The 26,035-nt window shown below is 47.4% G+C and overlaps 1 protein-coding gene across 2 annotated transcripts in view; it reads right to left on the minus strand.

The window, feature by feature from the left end:
• Positions 1-26,035, minus strand: part of KMT2C (lysine methyltransferase 2C) — a 1,555,522-nt gene that overhangs the window by 77,050 nt on the left and 1,452,437 nt on the right. The gene's annotated exons all lie outside the window — the stretch shown is intronic.

The raw sequence follows: 26,035 nt of genomic DNA on the forward strand, positions 1-26,035 counted from the left end.
TGTTATTGCTCTGATATCAGCTTTGCTTGGTACACTGTCTGTACAGTGAGTGCTGAAGCCTCCAAGGATAACTTGACACAGTGTTGTTGTGAGGTCTGATCTTCGCACCTTCCTAGACATAACACAAATGCAGCTGCTGCCAAAATCTGGCTCTAAACGGGTTTTATATTGCTTTGCTGAAAACACACGTAACACACTTGATGGTGCTTCGCATGAAGAGAGCTGGTGGAAGATGATGTGATCCTCTGCCACTGTGATTTTGAGGTATGCTGCTAAAACCCAAATGAGACCTTCGTAGATATAATATACTATGCTAATTAGGGAGGGTGATAAATAGGTGTTGTTAATTCCTATTCATTTCAGCATCTTAGTATGCTGTCACCGTTCGCTTTCTATGGACTAGTAACTATGCTGATAACTTTGTTTCTTATAATATGTTTGCTTGTATTATATAAGATACTGCATTTGAGAACCCTGCATTGGTAAATAAATATTTCAAATATGCACGTGTCCTCATTTACTCCACGTTCTGGTTTGAAATGATTATATAGCGAAAGAATATTCATGTGTTCCACGATACCTGAGGTATTCTAAGTTCATGTTCTGGTTTGCCTAAACATTGGGAGTTTGTTATGACCAATGAGACACTGTAGCTAGCTCGGTAAGGGGATTTTGGGTACTGAGGTGAGTTTTGGGCCATCCTAATTCACTGAGGTTCCAAATCTCTATGCACAGTTCTGTAGGAGAACGGAATTCCCGCTACACTAGATGATTTAGAAGCATTGGAAAAACAAGATATATTAATTAAAAGTAACATGATGGAATAAAAGTTGTCAGTAATACCTATAGAAATAAATGTAGAAATTATGAAAAAAACGCAGTCATCAGTCGAAGAAAATATGACCAAACAAACTAGTATACAAAGTTTTAATACTGGGAATGCTAAACAAGAAGAAAATGCAATTCATAGAATATGGCAAAGTAATAAAACAATTGACGATCTGGTCCCAAAAACAAACATCCTCCTTACAACAGAATATCCAACTCCCACTGAACAACTGAACGGAAGGGAAATACAATACAATCAAAAAGGAATAAAAAACCCAGATATTGGAATGAATTGGGATATTTTTTATCAAACATCAACACTAACTCTAGAAGCGTTAAAATACCAATCCAACAAGATGGACATTCAAATTGACCTTCTTACAATGATGGCAAATGCAGTTGCGGGGATAGATAATAAACTTGCACAGCTTAATGGTCTGATAGTCAGAGTACAAAATGAAAAACAAAGAACGGACATTGATTGTATCTGCACCCCACGTATGGAGAAGCTAGTAGCAATACCAGAGGTTTTGCATACTATATAATAGAAGACACAAAAAAGGCTATTAAAAACGAAAATGGCCAGGAAGAAAGCATAAGAAAATACAAATGTGAAAAGACTGAGACAGCTAAAATGGAAAATAAGAGCTCCAGGGCAAGTGTCGACAATGAAGAAATAGGAACATTGAGGAAGTCCCAAAAAAAAGCAAATATACAGAATGGAAAAGATTTATCAATAGACATACAAGCAATGGAACATACAAATGATGAAACGTCCAGTACGGAAGCAAGGGTAGAGTATGAATGTAAAGAACAGGATACAAATGGTTATACTTTGTCAAAACAACAAAGAAAAAAACTACGTAAAGCAAGGAAAAATAAAAAAGCTAACAACCATACGTATGAAGACTCTACAAAAACTGAAGATACAATAAAAAAAAAAACGAAGTACAAAGAGAAATATCAAATGAGGAAAAAAAGACCTCTCCAACAACTAAGAATGAGACTAAAAATTATTCTCAATATTTGTACAAGAACCAGTATTGGAACAAACATTGAATAAAGATCCTAAAACAAGAAAAAAAGGGATGGAAAAAAACTGATGACTATAACTAACTGACCGTTGGTTAAGAAAAAAACATTGAGAGAAGATGAAATGCAGGAGGACTGTTCGGAAATCTATAATATGAATGGAATGAATGACACTACGCCTTTAAAAGTAACGGAAAAAAAAAACATCCCAGCAACAAGATCAATCCCATAATGTGAATACAGAAACGTATTTTAGATCTAACGAGAATGATGCAGCAAGAAGGATTATACAAAGACCAGTAGAGACTAAAACTATATTACCGCATTGGGACCATCTTGTAATTGAAAATCGGGAAGGAAAAAAACTAATTACATATAGAACGAACCAAGATCTGGAGGTATCTTGCAAAGAAAATCAACGAATAAATGAAAAAGTACAGCTTATATTTAAACCTGAATACGAATCTAGAGGTAGATATGACACACTGAATAGAGGGAACATCCTTAGACTATTTAAATCAATTCCAACATTAGACAATATTAAGAATGACGATATTAATTCCATTGAATTTATTGCAGATAAGGATAGTCCTCAAGAATCGACATCGATCACTTTAAATTCAATGTTAATAGCAGAAAAAATCTTAAAAGAACTTAAGACATTTAAAACCTGGGGAATTTTCATCACTATGCAGGCACCAAAAGTCTATCCTACCCCATTTATTAATGAGATAAATCATGTCCCAAATGAAAAAAACACTAAACAAAAAGGAACAGTGCTAAGGAATGCCCGGGGTAGATCTAGTAATACAACAGGAGTAACATCACCACCTACTACAATAGAAAACATTTCAGCAATAACTGAAAAATGGATTTCCCAGGCACTTCATAATAATATAGATCAATGAAGGAATTACATTATAACCCCCCAAACAAAAGTAATGGAGATGAGAATGTGTTCATGGAACATAAATGGAGTGGGGACAAAGCTTTACAATGCACAAATAAGCTCAATACCCTTCCCATGTCACATTATACTCCTCCAGGAAACCTGGGAAATACACCCTTTCATATTGGAGGGTTATGTAGGTTATTATGAACATGCAAACAAAATTCACAAGTATGGACGACCGAGTGGAGGGTTAGCACCCTTTATTTCCAGTACCCTACAGGCTGATCATGAGCAACTTGTAACTAATAGTAAAAACATACTTATAGTCAAACTGAAATATAAAACAACTGATCAAAAGATAAGGTCATTAATTATGATCAATGTATATATACATCCAACAAAAACAAGTAGAGCAACTATATGTGCAAATCTTAACAGTATTTTGTTGGAACAAATGCTGGAGAATCCATTAGTGGACTATGTGATGACGGGGATATTAACCTGAATTTATTAGTACCATTTACAAGGGATGACGTCACACAATCGCAAGACCTTCAGTGGTCAATCCCCCAACAGCATCTAGGTGTTATGACTAAATATGCACGAAACAAAATTGGTACAACATTCATTAAGGGCATAGAAGCACTGGGTTTGCGAATCCTTAATGGCCGATTTAAAGAGGATACTCCCCCAGCATATACGTATATCATGCACAATGCAAGCACTAGGATTGACTATACAATGGTATCACTCAATATATTTCAAAATGTAAGTTCATATATGTTAGTTAAAGTTGGTGATAGTGACCATTGTCAACAGATAATAACCACCAATATCAGAAACAACATTAACCAATCCTACCATACTGTGTCGGGGTACACTGGAACGATAAATTATAAAAAACTTATCTGGACTAATCTGAATAAGGATAAGATGAATGAACAAGTCCAGAATATCATAGAGAGTTGCTTCAATGAAAGACCAATGGAAACAATAGTTGAACAATGGGTGGAATTCACCAGGAAAATAGTGAAACCTCAAACTCAAGATAACCTCAACATAAGGAGTGTAAAAGAAAAAAGAGAAGAAAAGGATTCATATATAAATCTTCTGTATACAGTAACGAAGTTAAAAAGAACTCGGGAATAGGATAAGAAGACAAATAAAAAATATGACTACTAATGAGGAAACCCTAATTAAATTGAAATTATTAAATCAACACCTGAAAAAGTTAATATGGAATGAAAAATATCAAGCAAAACAGGAATTGTGGTCAAAATTATTTCATGCAAGCAAACAAGCAAATGCAAGAGAATTTTGGAAAATCCTAAACAAATTAGTGAGGCCGAATAAATTGGTGGTTTCATCAACTATAACTGAGCAAGAATGGGTTACATTTTTAGGAAAACATCTAAACCGTAATGGAAGTACAATAATGAACACGAAAACACAACTAACTATTATACCCAGTCATGAGATGCAAGAACATTTTTCAATAGCAAAAGACCAATTAGTAAAATTAATAATGAAACAGAAAGATGGGGCACCAGGACCCAATGTGATACCATTTGCCCTTTATAAAGAAAACCCAGACTTATGGTCGAGCTACCTAGTAAAGGTATTTAAAGAAGTCATAGAGGCAGGTATTATCCCTGAGTCCTTGCGAGGATCCTTAATCTCCCCAATATTTAAGAAAGGAAACTGGGCGCTAGCGGAAACTATAGAATTGTTACCCTTCAAGACACGGATGCCAAACTATTTGCTGGAGAACTTCTAATTAAATTAAATGAATGGGTAATAGAAAACAAGATTTTACCATTGAACCAGACCGGTTTTATTAAGGGGCTTGGAACAATGACGAACATTATGGCGTTATCATTAATAATTGAAAAGTCACTCAGAGTTAAACAGCCCTTGTATCTATGCTTTGTAGATCTTAAAGCTGCTTTTGACTGTGTTCAAAGACATCTACTGTGGAAAAAACTCCTGGATAAAGATATTCCAACTGAACTATTAAGATTGATTCAATTGTTATACAGTAAAACCTGGGTAAGAGTGAGAATGGGGTACGGCCAAACATTAACAAAGGAGATCCCAGCACTAGAAGGGCTAAAACAGGGATGTGTGCTGGCCCCCCTTTTTAATTTATTCTTGGGAGACCTATCAGGAAATCTGGATGAGCTAAATGCACATCCTCCGAAACTAGGGGGCAAACAGATATCTAACCTAATGTATGCAGATGACGCCATCCTCTTAAGTCATACCAAGGTTGGACTTCAGCGTTTAATTAACCGAACTATCTTGTATGCTAAGGAAAATGGAATGGTGATAAATGAAACCAAAACAAAAATTATGGTGGTTACTAGGAACATAAAGCTGAGACAAAAAACAAATGGTATATGGAAAGCACGAAACTGGAACAAGTAGAAGTGTACAGGTATCTGGGTGTACTATTCAACCAGAAGGGAAATTAGCATCTACAAAAACTGGATATACAAAGAAAAGCTAATGCGCTAACTGCAGCATTCAGGATATCACAGAAATCGCTTGGGAACCTGACCTATCAGCCGCTCTTGAAAATTATAGGGGCTAAATTACTACCAACCATAGCATACGGCAGTGAGGCATTAATGGGGAAGGATGCTGAACTAATAAACAATGTTCTTTCAAAGACATACAAATCTCTTTTTATCTTCCAAACAATGCATCACCAGCACAAATTAGATTGGAATTCGGTTTAAATAATCAATATTTCGCACGAAAAGGCCAGTTTATCAAAACATGGCATCGGATGAAAAACGACCACGATAATCATGTATCTCAGTTACTTTGGCAAGAAATAAATAATAATATGAAGTCATCGGTATGGAAGTATCTTAATGAAGCAATAGAAGAGTTTGTAATCATGCCAATTTGGAATAACACGATAACCAATGGATCGCTTAAAACACCGTCAGTCAGCTATACTGGCAACTTGGTGTGTATCAAGGATCGGGCAGTACGAAGTCTGTTTAACAAGTTACTTGTAGTAGTAGCTGCTGTCGACCTGGTAGAATAGGCGCACAACCCCGTCGGAGGTTCCTTTTTTAGCCAGAGAATGACAGGCCTGGATACACAAGACGACCCAGTTGGAGATAGTCCTCTTGTGTACAGCCCGGCCTTTCTTAGCGCCCACGTAGCCAACAAAGAGCTGTTTATCCACCCGGAACTGTTGTGTGCGATTCAGATAAAAGGAGAGCGCATGTTTTGGGTCCAGACGGTGGAGCCTCTCTACCTCTCTGGAAGGGTGCGGAGGCGGAAAGAAAGTGGGCAAGGTGATAGTTTGCCCGATTTGGAAGGCAGTGACAACCTTTGACAAGAAGGAACGAAGAGTGCGAAGCACAACCTTGTCCGGATGGACCGACAGAAAAGGAGGCTTACAGGAAAGAGCCTGGAGCTCACTCACGTGCCTAGCGGAGGTGATGGCAACCAGGAAAGCAGTTTTCAAAGTTAATAAACTAAGAGGACAGTTGTGAAGCGACTCAAAGGGAGTGCATATCAAATAGGTAAGAACCAGATTCAAGTCCCACTGTGGCATTACAAATGGAATAGGAGGGAAAAGGTGAGTAATGCCTTTGAGAAATGTATTTACAACAGGGGACTTGAAAAGAGAGGGTTGATCAGGGAGCCTGAGAAAGGCCGAAATTGCAGAAAGATAGCCCTTAATAGTGCCCAGAGCAGAGCCCTGCTGGGCCAGAGAAAGAAGGAACAAAAGGACTTCTGAAAGAGGGCAAAAAGGAAATCCACAGCCTTTGCTGTGCACCATGCCACAAATTTGTTCCACGTGCAGGCGTATACTGATTTAGTGGAGGGACGCCTGGCTGCCAGAATGGCATCACAGACTTCAGGAGGTAAGTCAAAAGGAATCAACTGTCGCCGCTCAATCTCCACTCATGCAGGTGGAGGCTGGACAGGTCCGGGTGGAGGACCGTCCCCTGCTGCTGCGACAGAAGATCCTCGAGATACCAAACTCTTCGAGACCAGTCCGGAGCCACAAGAATGACTTGTGACCAGTCGCGCCTGATCATCTTCAGCACTCTGGGTATAAGTGGTATAGGCGGAAAAGCGCACAATAGACCGCAGCTCCACTCCTGATGGAAAAAAGTCGCTGAGCGAGTGCTGCCTTGGAAATTCCAAGGCACAGAAGTAATGACATTGCGCGTTCTCTTCGGTAGCGAATAGATCTAACCAAGGCTCTCCCCACTGTTGAAAGATACCTTGTGCCACCTCCGAGTGAAGACACCATTCGTGATCCATCATGCACCTGCGGCTGAGTTCGTCCGCATGGACGTTCAAGAAACCTGCCAGGAGTTGAACTGTGAAGGAAATGCCTTGACGTTCCAGCCATGTCCAGAGGCGCAGAGCCTCCTGACATAGGGCCCACAACCCCACCCCACCTTGTTTGTTGCAATACCACATGGCGGTGGTCTTGTCTGTGAACACCTGCACGACTCTCCCTTTGACGGAAGGAAGGAATGCTTTCAGTGCAAGAAGGACACCCAGTTCTTCAGGAGGTTAATATGGAGGCTGGACTCTGCTACACACCAGAGTCCTCTGATCTCCGCCTCTCCCATGTGGCCGCCCCAACCCAGGAGGGAAGCATCAGTCACCACTATGTGCTCCAGTTGGGTAAGGGAGAGGGATCTGCCGCTGACCCAACGCTGGTTCGTGAACCACCCCTGCAACTGTTGGGAAGTGCCCTCCGAGATCTGGACGTACTCGGATAGGTCCCCTAGATGCTGCGCCCACTGGAACTTCAGGTCACACTGCAGAGCCCACATATGCCATCTGGCATGATTGGTCAGCAGGATGCAGGAGGCTATGAGGCCCAGCAGCCTCAAGGCCATCCTCACCGAAACCCATGACAAGGGCCCAAAAGATCGGATTCATAGCCCGAATGTCCCGGACTCGCTGTTCGGGAGGATAAACCCGACTGCGCCTTGTCCAGAACCACTCCGGTGAAGAGGAGCTTCTGAGAGGGAATCGGGTGCGAATTCGGCACGTTGTTGGAGAACCCCAGCAAATGCAGGAGATCAGCCGTAGTTGGAGGTGGGAAACGACTGCCTGGGGCGAGCCCGCCTTCAACAGCCAGTCGTCGAGATAGGGTAAGACTGAAACCCCTGATCTGCGCAGATGAGCTGCAACCACCGCCATCACTTTCATGAACACCCGAGGGGCGCTGGTAAGGCCAAAAGGGAACACGGTGAACTGAAAGTGCTCGTGGCCTACCGTGAACAGCAGGTAACACCGGTGGGCCGGCAGGACGGGGTTGTGGAAATAAGCATCCTGCAAGTCCAATGCTACCATCTCCAGGGTCTAGGGCAGCCAGAACCTGAGCTAATGTCAGCATCTTGAACTTCTCCTTCCAGAGGAAGACGTTGACGCTCCTGAAATCCAAGATAGGGCATAGGCTCCCTTTCCCCGTCTTGGGAACCAGAAAGTAGTGGGAGCGACAACTCCGTCCTACTACACGGCCAGGAATGCGCTCGATGGCCCCCTTGGCCAAGAGGGCCATAGCTTCCTCCTGCAGAAGTTGCACGTGATCCCCCGACATGAGGTGGTACTGTGGTGGCATGGCTGGAGGGGTCGCCTCGAAGGGGAGGGAGTAGCCCATTCAGACAATTTGCAGCACCCACCTGTCCGAAGTGATGGTACACCAGTGGAGCAGGTGATGGTGAACTCTGCCTCCCACTGGCGTGGAATGGGCCTGAAAGCTCGGACTTGGAAGGCTTTGAGGCAGATTCTGAGGGAGCGGATGTGGACTGACCGGCTCTCTGTCCCCCTGCTCTGCCACGGCGGAATCCACGTCCACGACCGCGTTGAGGCTGGTTCTGCAGTCTGTGACTGGACGAACGTGCGGGGGCGCCCCTTCCTTGTCCACGAAAGGGGCAAAAAGCAGAAGTTTGCTGGCGCTGGGCAGATAGGCCCAAGGACTTGGCCGTAGCCCTGGAGTCCTTAAAGCGCTCCAGCGAGCTATCCGCTTTGTCGCTAAAAAGGAGACGGCCATCAAAGGGCATGTCCATGAGAGTGCTCTTGACATCCCCTGAAGAGTTTGTGGACCTCAGCCAGGCGTGACGACCAATCGCCACCGTAGTTGCAATCGCTCTGCCCAGCAAGTCCGTGGTGGCAAATGCAAAAACACAGTTGATGGACAGAATGCAGAACAATGTCATACATTCATCCCAGTACAGAAATCTGGGCCTAAATCCATCCTTTCTTTGCTCACCACACCACCCCAGTTCAGACATGGCAATATGCAAATCAGCCTTGACCCTGTGCCTCATGGGAACAGTCCAGCCCGTACTGCCAAGCCATGTCTTCCCTGGACCGGAATCAGGCATCCTAGGACCAGTTTCTGGCTATCAGCCGTCATCAGCCAGGATAGCTTGCCTCTAGTGGTGTGGAGAGCACGGGACTCGCATCTGAGCATACCCGTCCCACTCGGGGTGACAAATGCAAAAACAACAGTTGATGGACAGAATGCAGTCTGTGGTGTCCACATCAAATGGAATACCGTGCTGCATCTCGCCCCTCAGTAAGAGCCTGGGCGAGCCGTGTCCTGGCCTCTTCTGGACACTTAGGCAGCACGTCTGCCGCCGTATCCCACAGAGAGTGGGTGTAACGGTCCAAAAGGCATGCAGTATTAATGGACCGCAACTGAAGACTGAGTGAAGAAAACAGTTTCTTGCCAAACTGTTCCATCCTTTTGGATTCCCGGTCCAGAGGTGAGGAAGGGAAGGCGGTTTGGGAAGTGGAGGCCAGGATAACCAGACTCTCAGGGGTGGGATGTAGGGACAGAAAGCAGGGGTCGCCCGGAGCAGTGCGGTGGCGCCGGGCCATGTTCCGATCCACAGGAGAGATTGTGGAGGGCTTGGACCAAGTACTCATCAGAACGTCGGTGAGGGCCTCATTAAACTGCACCAGAGGCTCCGAAGAGCTTACTGGCGGTTGAAGCACCTCAGTGAGGAGGTTAGTCCTCACGGCCGCTGCAGGGAGTTCCAGGCGCAAGGCCTTGGCTGCCTTGTGCAGCACCACAGCATAAGTAGAAGGAGGAGAGATGAAACCAGTGTCAGGCGAAGTGTCTAGACCACTGGCCTCCCCCAGCTCATCTGCCCAGTCCTGACTTAACTGGCACTGCTGTGCCAGAGGGTCCTCAGACCCCTCCCAATCCTCCCCTTCATCCGTGTCCTGGGAAACCGGCAGAAATTACGGAGCAGGGTCATAGGCAAAGGGCTCACCCATCAACGCTGGAGACGGCGCCATTCCGACGCCAGACCCGGACTGAGGCTGAAACCAGGGGCGGCGTCGTCAGAGGACAGCACCAGGAGCAGCGCCATGGGGGTCGACGCCAGCGGAGGAGTCGTGAGGTCAACTGGCGTTGACCGGGATACATACAGGCCTGGATCCCAAGGGGGCCTGCGGCGTCAGGACCGAAGTCGACGACGGCGCTGAGGCCGAAGCCGCCGGCTTGCTAGGACCCCCAGTCGGACCTGCCGGGCCCCGAGGCACGCCTGCAGGCCTCGACGGCAGGAAGAGAGTCCTCATGGCCAAGAGGAAGTCTCGAATCTCGCCCGGAGTCGCGTGAAGTCCAGGGACCGGAGGGTGTGGGACCGGATGCGACTCCTGCGGCTCCGGTGGAGCTGTGTGGGTGGTGCCATCCGAACCCTAAGCCGAGTCGCACAACCGGCGAGATGAGTCAGAAGAGCGGTGTCGTTTCTTCGACTTCTTTTTGCCGTGCCTCGACTTACCTGAGTGCGAGGACTTGGATCCTGACAAACGAGGATGACTGCAGATCCGCAACCGGCCCCTCAACTTCCTCCTCGACCGGGACCTCGAGCGGCGCGGAGCCGACTGCCGGATCTCGAGGAGCTTGCGGGACCACTCCAGCCTAGCTCTCGACGTCAAGGCCCGGCAGGCGGGGCACAACTTCTCATCGTAGTCGGCCCCAAGACAGTAGAGACACCGGTGACAGGCGTCACACGGCTTGAACTCGGGCATCCCTACCGGCACCAGGAGTCAAAGTCGACTTGAAAAAGATGAACAAAATGTCCAAAAAGTTAGTCAGAAAATGACTAAGGTTACGCTCTTCCTGGATCTGCGCTTGCTGGCACGGAAAAAAGAACTGACGTCAGCGCGCGAGGACGGCGTCGAAGTACTCAGACGACGTCATCCCGGCGATCACAACGTCGACGATGGACGTGGAGCCACAGACGACGTCTACCGACGCGCAGGGGTACTGCTGACGAAAAATCTTTCAGGATCCAGCCTGACACCTGGGGATATTCTAAGGTAAGGAATTTAACTAACGTGTTTCTTTCAGATAAGACGGGTAGGCCATTGTCAACTGTGTGAGGCTCCGCCGGAGCCGTGGGGGCAGCGCCGGTGCCGCGGCACCACCCGTACCCTCAGCTGTGTCACACGACAGGCTAGGGAAAGGCGAAGAGCGACGTTGCTTCTTTGACTACTTGTGCTTCGCCTTACCTGATTGAGTGCGAACACTTGGTTGAACGATGGTGATGGCAGCTCCACGACAGGTCCCTCGACCCCCCCTTGGGACCGGGACCTTGAACGGTGCGGAGCTGACTCCCGGGCCTCCAGCAACTTTCGGGACCGCTCCCGCAAAGTTTTTGGAGCCAGGGCCCGGCATTAGGGGCACGACTCGGAGACGTGGCCATGCCCCAGACAGTAGAGACACTCACAGTGCGGATCCGTCACCAACATCGTGCGGGGACAAGCCGCGCAGGTTTTAAAACCGGGCATCCCAACACACCAGGAGTCAAAGACTCAGAATATAACAGATACAAATGCCCCAAAAAAGTCAGTCAAAGATTGACTGGGGGTTACGCTCTCTCCAGATCTGCGCTTGCTGGCGCGGAAAAGAAAGATCTGACATCAGCGCGCATGGGTGCGTCTATGTAGCTCAGAGCCGTACGACGACGCCTACAGACGCACAGGGATACTGCCGACGAAAGCTTTCCGGATCCAGTCTGATGCCTGGGGATTATTCTAAGGTAAGGAATCTATCACTAACATGTTTCTTTCAGATATGAATCACAGTATAGTATATTTTCTGTACTAAAAGACCCTGAGATATGCTTAAAAGTATGAGTTTGGTTCATAAGTCGATATATAATTTATTCAGGAGATGCTGCAAGCAGCAAATTATGTAACCAGGCATCATGAGTGGGAGAAGCACATTGTTTACAATGCCGCATAATGGGCATCTTAGCAACCGCTAAAGCTCTGTCGACTCATCTTTTCATGTGGCCGTTCATACTTGGTGGATCAACAGTGTCATGTAAGAAAATGAGTTCTAGAGTCATTTGAAAAGTTGATGGGATTTATGGTTCTCCCTGACCTGCAGGATCACCATGCAGCCCCCGCCGAAAAAGGTGAGCCCTGGCCACGCTCCCTGGCCGCCCCACGTCTGCAGCATCCCCCGCAATTCTGGGCCAGTAGAGAGGGCCAGTAGAGAGGGCCTGTGAAGAGCGGCCCTCGGGGCGCACACACACCCCTCCTCAAAACAAAGCAGCAGGGCCGTGAAAACACCAGATGCAGGCAGCGGCCCTGCAGCCACATTCGAATGAAAGAAACTACGCCACAGACTCTCCTGAACTACTTTACTTCTTCTTTTGTCCAGGCCGCCATTTTGCTGCTGCTCTCAGCCGCTTTTCTCTGGACCCTGAACCGCCATCTTGCCCATTCCCTCGTCCTTTAACCCTTTTCCCTTGTTTCCTCCTTGATGATCCTCAAATGTTTCTTCCCTTTTTTGATTTGCCTTTTCTCCATACCCGTGTATCCCTCCCACACTCCCATGGTGCTGTGGCTGCATCCCCCCTCCGACCCTACTTAATGGAACTCTGCTTTTCTGTATATAGAGATAACTCGAATCACTAGTATATGTAGTAGACCTTTTTACTCTTTACCATTCCAATGTGACTCTTACCATTCGTATCCCTTCCTTATATATATATATATATAGAGATAACTCTAATCACTTGTATATACAGTAGACCTTTGAACTCTCTACCATTCCTATGTGACTCTTAGAGTATATCCATTCGTATCTCTTCCTTGAGTGTCTTTACTATTTGTACATTTGCAATTTTTCTTTCTGTTTGTATCTCTTCCTTGTGTGACTTTACATATTGTACATTGACAATTTTTTCTGTTTGTATCTTTTATGTAACGCATGTAATCCTTAGTCCTTATGTTTTGCAACTGGTTCTTATGTAAAGCGATCCGACACCTTTGGGTAAAGTTCACGCTATATAAAATCGCATTAAATAAATAAATAAATGTCACAACTGACTAGTTTCCACAACTCCAGCAATTAGACGTAGGGATGAGACTGGCTGTTAGCAATTTTTGAGGAGTCCAAGTCCAAAAAAGGAACAATCATGGCTCTCAACCAGGTCAACACAGTCTGACTCGGAGTACTGTTCCTCAGCTTTACGCTGCCATTTAACCTAAAGATGCACACACAGGGGTTGGGAGTGGATTTCTTCAAGCAGAGTCCTATACAGACCAGGAATGACCCCTTTTCAACTGCTCCATCATACTCATGAACTGATGAGTCAAGGAGGTGGTCATCCAATAGTGAGAGGGACTGTGCCAGACAGTGACTTAGCTGGATATACATCTATCGCTGTTGGGAGTCTGAGTGAATTTTGCACCAGAGAGTTGTAAACAGCTTCATGTACTTAGCAAGCAGCAGTTGAACCAGCAAGAGGACTCCCTTTTCTGATCATTCTTTGCAGGCTATTGTGGCTTCATTGATTTGAACTGCAATTTGATTTCAGATTAGTGCTTGTCCAAGCAGTTGCATGTGGGTCTTTAACTCAGATGCATTTACATCTTTGCGAAACAAGCTAAGATCAGCGTTCCCACCTAAAGTGTGCTGTTCTACTGTCACCCAGTCCAGTTTTTCCAGGTCTTTTGAAAAGATATGCGCCAAATGCGCAATGTGATGGGCCTTATAGTACAGGTCCATATCAGGCTCACATAGTCCACCAGACATAATATCCGCTTCCAAATTGGAGATTTTAAGGACAAAGCTTTTTTGGCCACTTCAAATGTAGTCCTTGGTCATTTTCTTAAGTCTAAGTAGCAGAACTGTTGACAAGACCACCAACACAGAGAACCTCCACCGACCACCCACGACACTGGGAAACCTATGATACACAGCTGGACAGCCCTCACCACCGAAGACACACTTAAGACCATGAAATCAATCCACTTGGGGGCCCCTGCCCCCACCACATCTTCAACAGAGCCGCCAACACCATCGCACCCATACTCCGACACACCATCAACAGCTCCCTTGCAACAGCCTCTTTCCTCGACGACTGGAAACGCGCCAAAGTCAACCCCCTCCTGAAGAAACAGTCAGCTGACCCTACCAACCTTAAAAACTAAAGACCCATCTCCCTGCTCCTATTCCCTCAATGACTTCCTGTCTTGGTGGTAGCAGCTGCGGGCTGGCAGCCAGAGCACAGGAAAGACTGGGGCAACCAGGTGGGCAACCTCTAAGGTAGCCACCTGGATGCATGCCACATCGTTGAAACAAGATTACTGTCAGGGGTGATGAGGCATGTTGTTTGATACCAAACACAACATATTTCAGCAGTACTATAATGGAGCTGTCAACCTCTAGTTTGCCCAAGCGCTATGGAGCGTCTTTCACTTAAAGTAGCCTTTGATGGTAAAGGTCCCAAGAGGGACATATAAGCTTGCACTTAGGTGTCCACACCTTTAATATAAGGCACCCTGAGTCCTGGGCTTAGGAGGCCTTACTTAGGGGCGACTGGCATATATTAAAAATAGTGCACTGACTTTGACATACATGGTGAGGGCAAAGTCGAGTTTGAGCGGTTTATGCTGCTCCCACAGTCTGCAATGGCAGGCCTGTTGTCAGTAGTTTACTTGAGTCACTCAGGGTGGCACAAACAGTGCTTTGGGCCCTGATGCTTCCTTTGACACTTATGCCGTGGGTACCACTGGTACCATATTCTAGGCATTTATAAGAGGGTTAAAGTCTTTGCCAATTAGGGTTACCAATTCACACATATTGTTTTAGGGACAGAGCACTGGGACCTGGGCAGCAGCCTCCAGGGCACTTTCAGAGTCATAACCATGAGCATTGGAGCAAAAGGTGTGGGGGGTGGGGGTTGGAGGGGCGAATGGCAGATGGCAGATGCCCATATAAAAAGCATTGGCATAGTCAATAGAGCTCGCCTTTGGGACCTTATAAGTGTTTCGTTATCCAGCACAATATCCTTGGTGCAACAAAATCAATTGTTGTTGTAATACTTTATTCGAAAAAATATTTCATAAAAGTACGAACATTCAAGCATACAAAATACATAAGACAATATTACAAGTATTACAAATCCATAAAACATTAAGAAGGGACATGATATAAGGTTCTTTTCTTAGAGGAACTAATCAAACATCGGGTAGCAATTTCGACCTGATAAACCAAGCACTCGCCAAATATTTGGCTACCCCACAAACAATATACCTGGAAGAAGTGTTGGTTAAAATGATACGCATTGCTGATCTGTGGTCCCTAACTCCTAACTCCCTACAAACTGGTTTCAGCCATTTTGCTCTTGTCTGTTTGTATGCAACACATGCAAACAAAAAATGGCCAAGAGATTCTTTCGGGCAGGAGCAGCCAGGACATTTTAGATCAGATTCCCTCCTTCCCTTCCACCCTTCCTTAAATGAATTGAGGGGGAGGATACCATATCTTAATTTCAGAAACAAAGTTCTATCACGGGGGTCTGAATAAAGTCCAAAAATGACTCTAGCTTCCTGAGGGGCTTGTGGTCAAGGAAGTTATTCGTCAAAGGGCCATAATTTGGGTTCTTGAATTCCTTTGCCACAACCCAATCCCAATAAAGTTTTTTAACAATTTGTTTTGACGGGGGAATTTGGGAGATCCAACAATCACCCAGACCTATACATACCACCAACTTCTTTAAATTGTTGAGACATTTTATTTTATTGGCTACATTCAGACTAATTAGCTCATCCAACACTAAAGCATAATTGGATAGTTCGGGGGTCCTTCTAAGCCGCACCCAATATAACAAGGGGCGAATTTGGACTAAGTCAGAGTTCTTTTGGCCAAATCTAAAAATAATGGTTTCAGAGGGGTCGATAAAGGCAGCGAGACTATGTCTCTTATAAACTTATTTTCAGCCACTGCCAATGCTTTGGTGTTCTTCGCACCCCAGAGTTCGGAGCCATATACTGCTGATGCTAGCGCTTTCCCCTCATAGACTGCTAAGGTAGGGGCTATGGGTCTGCTAATGGAGAGCCGCTGATTCTTTAATATCACTCCAGAGACCCTTTTAAGGTTTAAAACCATTTTAGAGATATGGGAGTTCCAACTCAAATTATTGCTAAGTCTCACTCTGAGATAATCGAATTCGTCCACCACCTCAAGGGGTGTGCCACTCAACGAGAGGTTAACCTTCCTATGTTTTTTGGCGGACAATACCATCAGCTTTGTTTTGGTGGTATTTACCGTCAACCCTCGAACTTAACAGAAAATACAAAAACAATTGAGCAGTTTTTGCAAACCCATAGGGGTTTTGGACATCAGGAGGGTATAGTCTGCAAAGAGGAGTGTAGGTGTTTTCTCGCCTACGAGGACGGGGGCATCAGCGGGGTCCTCCCTCAATTTTGAGAACAGGGTTGGAGCCATCGCGCATCCCTGCCTCACTCCTCTGTTGACCGGTACCCTCTCTGTCAGTTGGCCCTGGCTTCCCCAGCGAATCCTTGCATAGTTCCCTTCTTGAAGTTTGATAATAAGCTGCAACAAATAGCTGAGAAAACCCATATCAAATAGGACTGACCAAAGTTTAGCGCGTGGGATAACATCGAATGCTGTTTTCAAGTCTATGAAAGCCAAGTATAGATTACCCTTGGCGATTGATACTGACTTCCAACAGACTGCACAGAATCTAAAGACCTGGTCCATTGCACCAACATTGCGCCTGAACCCAGCCTGGAAGTGGGACAAAATGTCCTTGTCCACAAGCCAGGCTTCGGTACGATTTATGATGACCCTGCCAACTACCTTTTGGATGGTATCTATTAGACTTATCGATCTGTAGTTGGCAGGGTCATCTCTTTCACCCTTCTTGTATATGGTAATAACCTCTGCACCCTTCCAGGAATCTGGGACAGGGTGACCATGCTGGATCAAATTCATCAAACATGCTATGAACTCTGCCCATAGTTTAGGGTCATTCAGTAGCAAATCCCCCGGGAGGCCATCTGGCCCGGCTGCCTTCCCTGGTAATATTTTTGAGATGGCATCCTGAACTTCTCGCTGGGAGAATGGGTCTACCTTAGAACCTGGCTTCACACAAAACTTGCTTTGAGGTTCTGTAGCTGGGGATATTGTGGGGCTTTTCAAACTGTCCTCGCAATATAAATTTAAAAAATGGGAATACCATTGTTGTCCGGTTATATGGTTTAAAATTGGTTCTACCCCCCTTCTGTCAAGAGCATTAATCAATTTCCAGAAAATAATGGAGTTTTTCTCACGGGCTGCGGCCTTAAGCTGCTGCCAGTGCTCCTCCTCCCAATCTTTCTTTGCTAATGTTATACTATCGGAGTACTCCTTTCTGACTACTCGGACAGCCACAGGGTCCTTGCTTTTTATCGCTAGAGGAATTGCTTTGCTTTTTTTCCTACAATTTGCTGTATACCAGGGATTGCTCTTAGAGGATTCACGGTTGCACCGTGAATTCACCCGGGGCTTCTTGCAGAAAAAGACTCCTAGTTTAGTTATTAGGTTTTTATAGGAGACTAGTAGGCTACGTCCGGCATGGTTAAATGTTGTTGAGACCAAAGCAGTAAGACTGTTGGTTTCTACTGAGACTAACTCTTTGATACTTTGGAGTTTCTCCTCATCACACTTGACCACATTCCATTTTAATTTCCGATTATCATGTGTAGGGAAAACTTCTTTGGTGATCATCTCTGGTTTTCCACTAGTACCAATCCCTTTTACCCAATGGATTTCCATACATAATGGATTGTGATCACTATCTGATGACTGCCTAACCTCCATATCAATTAGGTCAGTCCATGATTGTATATCTAAAAGAATATAGTCAATTTGAGATGGGCAACCTAGCCTATTATAGGTCATTGCCCCATCACGATCCGACGTGGTCCGACCATTAAGAGCCCGTATGTTATGTTCTAATACCAGAGCATTCAGCTGGATTGCTCTGGCTGTCCATTTCTTAATGGGTGTAAGAGCTAGGGGAGGAATAGTCTGTCTACAATCCTCTGAGTTAAAACCCAATACCTCTTCATCGTCTAGGTGTTCAGAAGTACAATTAAAATCCCCCCCTACCAGTATTTTAGATCTGGGAGGAAGATGTGATAACCTCACATCTAAGAGCTCTATTGTTGGGGAGGAAAGCCCGCCCTGAAGGCCTCTAGCATAAATACAAAAAAGTTCAAAGGTAAAACCCCCAGACTGATTCTTAAGAGTGATGTGCAAAATGTCATTAGAATCAATTTTGTGGGAGATAACAGTACAATTCAAAGTCACCTTCACCCATATAAGCAGGCCACCAGACGGGCGACCTTTACCCACCGAAACTGCAGGAGTAAAAAAGGTAGAATAACCGTTTTTATATTGCAGGGAGAGACACCAGGTTTCTTGGAACATACATATATGGAAAGTATTAATAAAGTCATTCCAGTCTGGGTTGGCAAGATTTTTCTTTAATTCTGCTATGTTCCATGACAAAATGTTAATTGAAGTTGGGGCTGCAGAAGGTTCCCTGGTTACAACTAAAGTGCTGGGTTCCAGTTCTCCTGTACCTTCACTAATGAATCCTGTGTTAACTATACCATCCATGGCTAAGTTGGATTGTTCGCCAGGGGTGGCTGACACCTCTCCCTTCCCCAATCGTCCAGAAGACTGGAGTGGGAGTTCCCTGGTTACAGCTAAAATGCTAGGTTCCAGTTCTCCTGTACCTTCACTAATGAGTCCTGTGTTAACTGTACCATCCACGGCTAAATTAAATTATTCCCCGGGGTGACTGACACTTCTCTCTTTCCAGATCGTTCAGAAGACTGGAGTGGGAGTCAATCAACTCCCTCCAGACCGCTGAAGCGATTGTAACAAGGGATAGGATAATTAAGCTGGGGGCCCAGCCATTCCTCATTAAACCGATTACCACCAATGAAGGGCCTCCCTGCCCCTCTTCGTATTACATTCCAACCTCCATTGTCATCCACGCCCCAATTACTAGGGTACTGCCTCCCCAGATGATCGGGTCTCATCCTACCTCTATCATGGTTAGGGGCCCTCAACCAACTCCACCTGTTATCATAATGTTCCGGGGACATGTAGAAATATGACAGGGGTTTAACCTTGATTGTTGAATCGTTTTTACATCGGGACCCAGAGCAAATATACTCCACTAATCGTGGGTCTTCAAATGTAATCACAACACAGTCTCCCTGTAGACTTTTCTTATTCTCTCCTACCCATGGGGCTCTCTCCACCATAAGCATTTTATTGTTAATATTAGGAGGAGGAGGAAAATTTCTATCTAGCCAATGGCAAACTTTATTTTTAAGTGCCTAAAAGGGTTCAGAAGTGGCAGGTGCAAGCTCCGGGACACCTGTTAAAACTAGCACATAAGGGCAGGCGTCAGGTGGTAAATTAATATTCCGCCGTACCCTCGGCTTCTCTAACTGAGATGGTAGAGGATTAGAGGCTGGAATGGTAGAGCCTACTGTATTCTGGGGTTTTGTAGAGACAATGGGGGCTGGCTGGATAGAACCATCTTTATTACCCTTTTGGATGGTGGTTTTAGGAGGGCGTTTCTTGCAAGTGGGGTTAGGTCCTACAGATTGAATCTTAACCAGGGATGAAAGTTTACCAGTTGGGACTGGAGTATCGGAGGGCCCTTGTACATTATTTTCCCCCTTAGGATTTTGTTCCTGACGGAGGGCCTGTAGTTGATGTTCTATACCTTGGAGTCTAGTCTCCAAGGGCAAAAGTAAAGATCTAATAAGGACCGTTAGGGAATCTAAGAGTGGAGCATTCTGGTCCTCTAAGTCTTCTAAGGATTCGTCAGGACTACTATTGTGTCAAGGATACTGACCAGACTAATATTTGAGACTGTATCATGTGGAATACCCATTGGCAAGGGGTGAGATTCGCGTTGTACCTTTTCTCTCCCTGCTGAGGCTTCCAAGGAAACCCTCCCCTCCTCAGTGCTGCTACTAGCACAAGCCATATTTCCAGAGCAACCCAACATGTCTTGGTTAGTTGTAATTACGCTGGTCACCTGAGGGGATGTTTGGTTAGGGGTGAGAGTTACACCTTCCGCTGTGCCCCCTTCGGTTTGCGTGTTCACTCTGTGAACAATAGCAGATGTGGAAGATAGGTTGTTAACAAGGGGGGTGATGTTAAAGATGATAATAAGGGCGCGGGAGATGGGTCTATACGGGGTAAATGGGGCCCTATAGTATTGAGAGACACAGGGTCAACTTGCGTTAGGAGTGGGTCAGAATTACTCAAGGCTTTAGTTGGAGTACGAGCCGAGGCTATACTCCCTAGTGACGACCTTTTAGCATGTAGAAGGTCTTGTGAAACCCTCCTTTCCATGAGGACAATACCCTCATCAATTAAGGTGTTAGTGCGTAAAATAAAATTTTCTAAGGTCCTAGTAAGTTTTTTGGTTTTGTTTTTAGCTCCAGCCGCAGCCTGACTGCGGGTTTCACGGGTGGACATGACTTATTTTAACAAGAAACAATACGACTGTCAACAGGAAACACAAACAGATTTAAACCACATAAGAAGCAAGAGCCTCAATGTTCCTACGTGCAGTATGGGAGACAACTAGGCCAGCAAAAAATAAGGAGGGATCATAAACAGTTCTATACAAAGTAAAAGCGAGTTACATGCCGAAAACGGACATAAGATAATTAAGCATGCAAGGGACCACAGCCAGTCCAGTCTCTACGGTCCTCGGAGGGCCTCAGAGGGCCCGCCCTTTGTCAGGGCTTCGTCCCGCACACGCGTCCCGCTAACGCGCATTGGGACCGCCTAAAGTACAGGATAGAGGCTGAAGGGGAGGAGTCACGGGAAGAGGCGGCAGGTGTGCAGGATGGCAGAACGCACTGCCTGGTGGGCCTCGCAGTCCCCGTCTCCTGTTCGTTCAAACACGGACGCAAGTGATATCCCAGCAAGGGCAGCTCAGCTCCTTAAGATGCGGCGAGGCAGGAATCCAAAATCCATAAAAAAAAACTGCGAGCGGCCCCCGTGGAGCGGGGGCCGCGAGTCGTGTTTTATCAGGCCAGGTAACAGAGTCAGCAGAGGGGAGTAGACACGGGAAGAGGCGGCAGGTGTGCGGGATGGCAGAACGCACTGCCTGGTGGGCCTCGCAGTCCCGGTCTCCTGTTAGTTTAAACACGGACGCAAGTGATATCCCAGCAAGGGCAGCTCAACTCCTTAAGATGCGGCGAGGCAGGAATCCAAAATCCAGAAACCGACTGCGAGCGGCTCCCGCGGAGAGGGGCCGCGAGTCATGTTTTTTCAGGCCAGGTAACAGAGTCAGCAGAGGGGAGGAGACACGGGAAGAGGCGGCAGGTGTGCGAGATGTCAGAACGCACTGCCTGGTGGGCCTCGCAGTCCCGGTCTCCTGTTAGTTCAAACACGGACGCCAGTGATATCCCAGCAAGGGCAGCTCAGCTCCTTAAGATGCGGCGAGGCAGGAATGCAAAATCCAGAAACCGACTGCGAGCGGCTCCCGCGGAGCGGGGGCCGCGAGTCGTGTTTTATCAGGCCAGGTAACAGAGTCAGCAGGGGGGAGGAGTCACGGGAAGAGGCAGCGGGTGTGCGGGATGTCAGAACGCACTGCCTGGTGGGCCTCGCAGTCCCGGTCTCCTGTTAGTTCAAACGCAAGTGATATCCCAGCAAGGGTAGCTCAGCTCCTTAAGATGCGGCGAGGCAGGAATCCAAAATCCAGAAACCGACTGCGAGCGGCTCCCGCGGAGCGGGGGGCGCGAGTCGTGTTTTATCAGGCCAGGTAACAGAGTCAGCAGAGGGGAGGAGACATGGGAAGAGGCGGCAGGTGTGCGGGATGTCAGAACGCACTGCCTGGTGGGCCTCGCAGTCCCGGTCTCCTGTTAGTTCAAACACGGACGCAAGTGATATCCCAGCAAGGGCAGCTCAGCTCCTTAAGATGCGGCGAGGCAGGAATCTAAAATCCAGAAACCGACTGCGAGCGGCTCCCGCGGAGCGGGGGCCGCGAGTCGCGTTTTATCAGGCCAGGTAACAGAGTCAGCAGAGGGGAGGAGACACGGGAAGAGGCGGCAGGTGTGCGGGATGTCAGAACGCACGGCCTGGTGGGCCTCGCAGTCCCGGTCTCCTGTTAGTTCAAACACGGACGCAAGTGATATCCCAGCAAGGGCAGCTCAGCTCCTTAAGATGCGGCGAGGCAGGAATCCAAAATCCAGAAACCGACTGCGAGCGGCTCCCGCGGAGCGGGCGCCGCGAGTCGTGTTTTATCAGGCCAGGTAACAGAGTCAGCAGAGGGGAGGAGACACGGGAAGAGGCGGCAGGTGTGCGGGATGTCAGAACGCACTGCCTGGTGGGCCTCGCAGTCCCGGTCTCCTGTTAGTTCAAACGCAAGTGATATCCCAGCAAGGGCAGCTCAGCTCCTTAAGATGCGGCGAGGCAGGAATCCAAAATCCAGAAACCGACTGCGAGCGGCTCCCGCGGAGCGGGGGCCGCGAGTCGTGTTTTATCAGGCCAGGTAACAGAGTCAGCAGAGGGGAGGAGACACGGGAAGAGGCGGCAGGTGTGCGGGATGTCAGAACGCACTGCCTGGTGGGCCTCGCAGTCCCGGTCTCCTGTTAGTTCAAACACGGACGCAAGTGATATCCCAGCAAGGGTAGCTCAGCTCCTTAAGATGCGGCGAGGCAGGAATCCAAAATCCAGAGACCGACTGCGAGCGGCTCCCGCGGAGCGGGAGGCGCGAGTCGTGTTTTATCAGGCCAGGTAACAGAGTCAGCAGAGGGGAGGAGACACGGGAAGAGGCGGCAGGTGTGCGGGATGTCAGAACGCACTGCCTGGTGGGCTTCGCAGTCCCGGTCTCCTGTTAGTTCAAACACTGACGCAAGTGATATCCCAGCAAGGGCAGCTCAGCTCCTTAAGATGCGGCGAGGCAGGAATGCAAAATCCAGAAACCGACTGCGAGCGGCTCCCGCGGAGCGGGGGCCGCGAGTCGTGTTTTATCAGGCCAGGTAACAGAGTCAGCAGAGGGGAGGAGACACAGGAAGAGGCGGCAGGTGTGCGGGATGTCAGAACGCACTGCCTGGTGGGCCTCGCAGTCCCGGTCTCCTGTTAGTTCAAACACGGACGCAAGTGATATCCCAGCAAGGGCAGCTCAGCTCCTTAAGATGCGGCGAGGCAGGAATCTAAAATCCAGAAACCGACTGCGAGCGGCTCCCGTGGAGCGGGGGCCGCGAGTCGTGTTTTATCAGGCCATGTAACAGAGTCAGCAGAGGGGAGGAGACACGGGAAGAGGCGGCAGGTGTGCGGGATGTCAGAACGCACGGCCTGGTGGGCCTCGCAGTCCCGGTCTCCTGTTAGTTCAAACACGGACGCAAGTGATATCCCAGCAAGGGCAGCTCAGCTCCTTAAGATGCGGCGAGGCAGGAATCCAAAATCCAGAAACCGACTGCGAGCGGCTCCAGCGGAGCGGGCGCCGCGAGTCGTGTTTTATCAGGCCAGGTAACAGAGTCAGCAGAGGGGAGGAGACACGGGAAGAGGCGGCAGGTGTGCGGGATGTCAGAACGCACTGCCTGGTGGGCCTCGCAGTCCCGGTCTCCTGTTAGTTCAAACGCAAGTGATATCCGAGCAAGGGCAGCTCAGCTCCTTAAGATGCGGCGAGGCAGGAATCCGAAATCCAGAAACCGACTGCGAGCGGCTCCCGCGGAGCGGGGGCCGCGAGTCGTGTTTTATCAGGCCAGGTAACAGAGTCAGCAGAGGGGAAGAGACACGGGAAGAGGCGACAGGTGTGCGGGATGTCAGAACGCACTGCCTGGTGGGCCTCGCAGTCCCGGTCCCTTTTGGGTTGGTTCAAACACGGACGCAAGTGATATCCCAGCACGGGCAGCTCAGCTCCTTAAGATGCGGCGAGGCAGGAATCCAAAATCCAGAAACCGACTGCGAGCGGCTCCCGCGGAGCGGGGGGCGCGAGTCGTGTTTTATCAGGCCAGGTAACAGAGTCAGCAGAGGGGAGGAGACACGGGAAGAGGCGGCAGGTGTGCGGGATGTCAGAACGCACTGCCTGGTGGGCCTCGCAGTCCCGGTCTCCTGTTAGTTCAAACACGGACGCAAGTGATATCCCAGCAAGGGCAGCTCAGCTCCTTAAGATGCGGCGAGGCAGGAATCCAAAATCCAGAAACCGACTGCGAGCGGCACCCAAATCAATTGTTGCATGGCTAAACACTTTTAAGGTCCCAAATGCGAGACCTATTGGCAATACCAGTGCTTGTTATGTATGTCTGAGTCATTAGTACCAGATGTTTTGGATGTTGAGGACTTTACGTTTGTTGTAGACTGCTCTAGCCTTGTTTTTCAATGCTTCTGGTTATCTTATCTGATGTATGCTGTTCAGATGTACTTTAATTGTCTTTTCAGTTTCAAACTTGGTCTTTGATTTTCCATTTTTGTCTGATGTGAGGTTCCATGTCCCTGTTGCTACTCACTGGTATGCATTTGTTAATATGCGAGGATGCAGTGTTCTTATTGAGTCCCTGCTATTGTGGCCTGGTTTCAGTGCTACATTTGAGGTTGTTTTAAGTTACTGATATTACTTTCTTAAAGCTGCAGCGTGCACAGGTGAAACCTGGGGCCGTTCTGTGTCTAGGTGGAAAGGGAGCACTGCCACTACAGATCTTTGGAAGGGAGTGAAGTCCTTGATTGCTCTATACAAGTACAGCTGTTTGCCATCAGGCCCATGACCTCTGAACAGAGTAGAGTGCACAATAACCACTGACCAACATTAATCCTGGGGTGGCAATTCAAAATGGATTCATTTACAGGATAGGAGCGCAGGATGAATTGGCTTGTAATTATTCCAGATAGGAGCATGTTAGTAGCGGTTACCCTGACAATGAAGCATCGATTCTATCGTCCCTCCCAACTAACTGGACTACACTGAATAATCAATCCCGTTGCTTAAACAAATCTTGTTATTCGTAGTTGAATGTTTTGGGGTTGGAACTGCACAGTGGTTCAGAATAGGACCCCAAATCGAGCACTTCCAGTGGAGAGTGGATGATTGATTGATTTCATGTCTGTTTCATATTTAGCTCGACAAAAGAGTGTCTCATTTTTGGCGTAGGGGGGAAAACTGCTTTGCTAAAATTTCAGGCTTTGACCGGCGGCCATTATTGGTGTTTGTTGTGTCAACACACACATCTATTGGCCTTTGTGTATTGGCCAATCCTTGTGACCGTATGCTTGCATTGCTTGTTAGTTTTTGTCCTATTCAACGCTGTATTTGTTGACCAAACAGGGCTTTTGAGAGTTGCCCAGATGAAAACAGCCATTAGCGGCGTGGCCTTTGTTGACCAGGAGTAGTAGTGCATGTGAAGCTGCTGTTCCAGCCAGCAGCCAGTGGCCTTCTCCTGGAAAGTAGGGGAAAGGTTACTTTAGTACACGGCAGCGAAGCCCTCAGGGCATTGCAGTAGGTGCGAGCTGCCTTGCTCCTCCCCGCAGTGACTCGTACGCCCCCGCCTGAACGGTTCACGTGCTGTCTCTATGATGACGTGTTCCTGCTGCAGGACCAGGAAGCGTGCACGCTCACAGGCAGTGCACTGAGCAGGACTGTACAGTGGGCTCCATTTTAAATGCAAACCACAGCTGCTTTCTCAGGGATGGGACAGGCTGAGAAGCAGGGGCTGTTCCTTTCTTGGCCTCGAGCGACCCACCTGCGCACATGAACAAGGGCCTTTGTTTGGTGTGGTAATCTTAGACCATGGGGAACTTCAGGTTACCAACATTTGCACGGAACAACTCTTGCGGTCATCTCTAGGTCAAAATCTTAGTGGTGCCTTTGCTTAAAGAATTTGCATCAAAATATGTTTCATATGTGAGGTCACCAATAAAATAAAAAAAAGTCTAATAATGAAGTTGATACAGTTTATGATCTTTTTCGCATTTTGCAGCTTTAA

This window comes from Lissotriton vulgaris, chromosome 10 (genome assembly GCF_964263255.1).
Source record: "Lissotriton vulgaris chromosome 10, aLisVul1.2, whole genome shotgun sequence".
NCBI classification, from domain to species: Eukaryota; Metazoa; Chordata; class Amphibia; order Caudata; family Salamandridae; genus Lissotriton; species Lissotriton vulgaris.